A 5,171-nucleotide genomic window follows, 5' to 3' on the forward strand; every position below is an offset into this window, starting at 1 on the left:
AAAGAGGAAAAGGTCAGTGGACAACATGGGAAAATTACATTCCATAAAAATTCTATTGCCTAATAATCTGGATTGCCTCAGGTGTGGGAGTCATATAACAAAACTCAAGTCATTCCAACCTCCTCAGCATATCATTTCAGTCAGGGTCCTAGCTTCAGACCAACTACCTTTTCAATTTTACCAAACTCTTCAGTAGTTCTCAAACCCAAAATCTTTCTTCTTCTCTTAACTACTTACACCTTTTTTGTCTACAGCTGGAGAGAACTTTCAAGCTGTCACTTTGGCTCCTGTCAGTCCCTCTTCTCCCTCCTTCCAGGGGCCACAAACAGTTCCACATTCCCTTCTCTGCACAATTATGCTTCACATATTGCTTACCATTACTAGATGCACTTCCCTCAAAATAGTAATTTTATGCTTTGTTCTGAGGAGATAGGAAGAGGTACACAATTTGATTCCATAATCATATGAAATCCTTTGTGAGCTCCCAAAACTAAATTGAAGGAGGAGTCTTTCCCACCCACTGTGACAACCAGAGAAAAAAATACAAACATGTTAAAACATTGCTGGTGACAAACCAGCCATATATGAACATATAAGCCATATATGAACATAAATATAAAAACATGTAATCACTCAAAGCAGTGAAGAATGGCACCTTTTCAGTCCTGTTGTCACTTCACCCTCTCATGGAGCACTTCTAGAAGGAGAAAACTTGGTCCCACTTGGACCTACTTCAAAGGAGGAACTATCCACCTGCTATTCTTTTGTGTTCTCTGCCCTAGAAAGTTTCAGAGAATCTTTAATCAAACTAGCAAAAACAATCTGTGAAAACAAGCTTAGAAGACTTCAAAAATGCAACAATCACTAATAAAACTTATTTGGTAAAACTTATTTAAATTATTTACTACCTTAACAATACTGATGAGGATTTTTAGCACCATGTAGGCAAACTTGAGTTAGAGTAGCCAGCCATCTGTTTGAGAACTTTTGAATTTTAGATCAAATGGTTTTTGTCTGATCTATACATTCTGTCCTATTTTGCAAATTTGGACTCTATTCATGTAAAATTTATTCTTTGTGTGTGATGTTAGAGTGGTCCTCAAGGAAAAGGATACCACTCTCCTTTCTTGCTCACTTATCCCTCTGGCATTTGAAGCCATAGTTGCTATTACAATCATTAGGTACAAGGTCCTGCTAGGATGGTTGACTAATCCAGGACCAAACGACCATGCTCCCATACTGGGGACGCTGTTCTGAAAATACAAAAAATATAAACCATTTAATGTTTTTCATTTTGGAGTTTCATGTTTTGTTGCAGCTTCATCTATGACGGATTTTCTGCTTACTGTATTGTCCAATAGTTCTCCGTGTTCCTCTTTGTCCAGAGCTAATTTTATTCACATAGTTTAGAAGTCTCTAGTAGTAGATCTCACACCTTTGTGAGTAGTAAAAAGTCCTTTCCACTTCTGCTTAAGGAGCTCTTTGTTCCACGTCCGGACATACACCCAGTCTTCTGGCTGGTGAGGATATACTTGAACATTCAGGTGATACTAATTAATACTCATTATTAGTGAGACTAAAACAACAAACCTGCCAGCCAACCCAAAGGGCTGGAAGGAGGATCCAGGAAACTACAGGCCTGGCAGCCTGACCTAAGTGCCCAGCAAGGTAATGGAATAGATCATCTTAAGTGTGATCACATGGCACCTACAGGATGGCCAAGGGCTCAGGCCCAGCCAGCATGGATTTAAGAGGGGCAGGTCCGGCCTGGCCAACCTGATCTCCTTTTATGACCAGGTGACCTGCCTGGTGGCTGCAGGAAAGGCTGTGGATGTAGTCCACCTGGACTTCAGGAAAGGCTGTGGATGTAGTCCACCTGGACTTCAGCAAAGCCTTTGAGACTGTCTTAGGTTGCAATGTAAGATCTAACCAAAAGTATGTATTCTATCACCATCTGTTAAAACCAGGTGGGGCAGTGTTCTTTATCTCTTCCCTGACACATCCCTGATAACTCTCTCTGGAGAGATATTTTTCTGTTAATGGGCTATCAAGCCTTACTGCATGACGCATAAAATTACATCATCCCGTTGTGAGATGCTTCACCGAGGGGAAGGAACCAAGCATTCCTACCTGGATATAAGCTGAGATTGTGAGGAACATCACACTCAGCCCTTACCTACTGGATTCCCAGAGGACAAGAGCTACATAACTACCAGTGGACCTTCAGAGGAAGACCAGACCCTTCTACAGGATCACTGCTTCAACAGAACCATATCTATCAGCTTGAGAGGACTGCAGCCACGATTTAATCAGACTCCTACCACCACCCTGACTGACAGAATGTCAGGTTGTATACTGACTCCGTCAGTGTTTTTCTACTATTGCATTTATTTTTAATTTTTCTATTAAATTGTGGTTCTTATTTCGAGCCTCTCACTTGTTTGCTCTCAAACTAGTATATCTTTTGGCGCCCATTGTGGGGCCAGTTCTGAGAGAAGTCAGAATTACAATTTTGTGTTACAGAAACCACCTATTCACCATGATGCTCAACATGCTCTCTATATTTTTCCACAAGTGGGGAACTACCTTGTCTTGGGGCGACCTTATGATGTGTATCCCCTATTGCTGCTCTATGCCCAGAAATTAATTTTGTGCCTTTCTGTGCCTTTAAACTGAGCCTGAGAGAGGGGAGACAAAAAAACCAAGCGAACTTTTCAAAGCAGTTTGCTCAAGGGCACAGATACACACTCCTCTGCTTCTAACAGCAGCAAGAGGGGAGGAAGCACCTTGCTTGCTTTTCAACCAGCTTTCGGCTCCTTTTCTCCAGAGGGAGATGGTGAGTTGAACTTTGTTTTCCTGGGACTTCGGGTTTTTTTCCTTCTTCTCTTCTGGACTGTTTCAACATCAGAACACATTGGGAGAGTTTTCCACCAAGGCCCCGGAGGTGGGCCCACACCGACCCAGCTCTGAGGAGGAGGAGAGAGACTACACCTACAGAAGGACTCTGAAATCTTCCCAGGTTTCTCTCCACAGCAAGAGGTTTTATTATTTAGCATTATTACCCTTTTCCAGTGTGTTTGTTAAATAAATAGTTTTTATCTCTTTCACTTTCCTCCAAGGAAAATTTTTTTTTCCCAAACCTGGTGGGGGAGGGTTGGTTGTAATCTGCCTTCTATCAGAGGATATTTTCCTCCAAATTTGTCCAAATGGGCACAAACCGGCATGTTGTAATGCTTCTGTTGAGACCAAGATATGGTATAAAAATTGCTTTATTGATTTATTATGTCTATTGGATGATAACCTCCGAGGCAATGGACATCATTCTGAATATATACTCAACTTTATTTAACTGTCCTAGTCTGGGCTGCTATGTCTGTGGGCCTCCTCAACAATCACACCCAGCCCCTGGGGGTAAGAGTAGAGAATGGTTTTTCCCAGCCTTTCAGACCTGACACAGCAGTTTTTGAAAATATTGAATTCCCTCTGCATGTCAAGGATGGCATAATCTTCTTGTCAGTTCTGTTTTCTTTTTTCTCTATGACCTGCACCATGTATACCATGCTTAGAGTCAGAACAATGCTTGGTGTGGCACTGCATCCTCAGGATGAGAAGAAATGCAGCAAAGCAACAGGCAACATGTCTACACAAACTGTCACAGAGAGGAAAAAGAACCAAAAGAACAGTCAGTGTCTTCACACAAACCATAACCGAACCATGACAGCCTAAGCTGGTAGCAGCTGCCCCCGTCCAGAAGAAGAAATCAAAAAGCAAATCAATCTGCATAGTGACTGATGACAAGACAGCTCAACCTTCGCACCCAGCAGAAGACACAGAGCCGGAGATCATCACCTGCTCTCTATCCCTGGGTGAGCTGCGTGACCTGCGGAGAGAGTTCACCCGCCAGACGAATGAGTCCATCCTGATCTGGCTGCTCCACATCTGGGACACTGCAGCAAATGACACCATTCTGGACAAAAGTGAGGCCAGGCAACTGGGATCTCTGTCCAGGGATGTGGTCATTGACCAGGGGATAGGGAGAATCCAAGAAACTCTCAGCATCTAGCGGCAACAGCTGACAAGTGTAAGGGACAGGTACCTTTGTAAAGAAGACCTCCAGGTGCACCAAGGAAAATGGAGCACAATGGAACAAGGTATCTGGTGCCTGAGGGAATTGGCTGTACTGGAGATAATTTTCTCAGAAGACGAGAGATTTCCTAGGAGCCCAGATGCTGTGCAGTGCGCGTCACAGATGTGGTTGAGATTTGCACATCTTGGACCAGAGATATAATCCCATTACCTAGTGATGCTGCAATGGAGGGAAGGAGAAGACAAGGTGGGAATGTTGGTCAACAAACTAAAAATTTATGAGGACACTGTCACCACCCCATTACGTACCCATGTCTCATCTGTGGAAACAAAGCTGGCTGAGCATGTCCGGAGCTTGGAAGAGAAAACTGAAGAGGGCCATCAGAAACTGAGAAAGGAGCTTAAGAAAGGAATTTACCACACCTCCCCAGAACCAACAAGAGACTCCGCCATTAGGAGTGGTCATCCCCCAGCCAGGGAGAGAGGATACACTCCATGAGGTAACCTGTTTTTTTCTTCAGGAGCATGGAGAAGACAACAAAGGACATTTGACTTATCAGGTTTATAGAATGGGTAGACTGGGTGAGGAATTCAATGCTTGTAAACCTCTTTTGGAATGTGTGCATGTGGCTATCTAACTATCACAGCCTAAGTTCATGCCCTTGGGGTTTTACTAATAATGGTACCTATTGTAGGGGAGGAAAACAGGGGTGTGTTTTCTCCCAACCCTTCAGCCACTTCTTCAGGCCTACCACAACAGTTTTTGAAGGGTTTAAATTTCCCCTAGATGCTAAAGATACTGTACTCTTGCTGATGTTTTTGCTAAGTTTATTCAATGTCTTGGTTTTGAAAGACAGGTGTCTGCCAAGGAAGGCAGAAGCCTCCCTTGAAATGGCAGATGTAACCCCTTTCCCTCTGAGTTATTATAATTTTGAAATCAAGGGCCTTTAGGCAAAGATGTGGGAAATGGGAATAACAGTTCTTTACTATTATATATCTATATGCGTATAACCAGTCAAACAAACAGCAATAACTATGGCAGTAACAGCAAACAATCACAAACCCAGTGCCAGCCTTCTCGGCTG

General features: G+C 43.1%; 1 long non-coding RNA gene across 1 annotated transcript; it reads right to left on the bottom strand.

Moving 5' to 3' along the window:
• Positions 1 to 3,251: 3,251 nt before the first annotated feature.
• LOC108445986 lies at positions 3,252 to 4,996 on the bottom strand. Its single transcript, XR_001861083.1, has 2 exons — positions 4,396 to 4,996; positions 3,252 to 4,306 (listed from the first exon to the last, which is right to left on the bottom strand). It is a non-coding gene; the product is annotated as an uncharacterized LOC108445986 (long non-coding RNA).
• Positions 4,997 to 5,171: the final 175 nt, after the last annotated feature.

This window comes from Corvus brachyrhynchos, unplaced genomic scaffold, assembly GCF_000691975.1.
Source record: "Corvus brachyrhynchos isolate BGI_N302 unplaced genomic scaffold, ASM69197v1 scaffold103, whole genome shotgun sequence".
NCBI lineage: Eukaryota > Metazoa > Chordata > Aves > Passeriformes > Corvidae > Corvus > Corvus brachyrhynchos.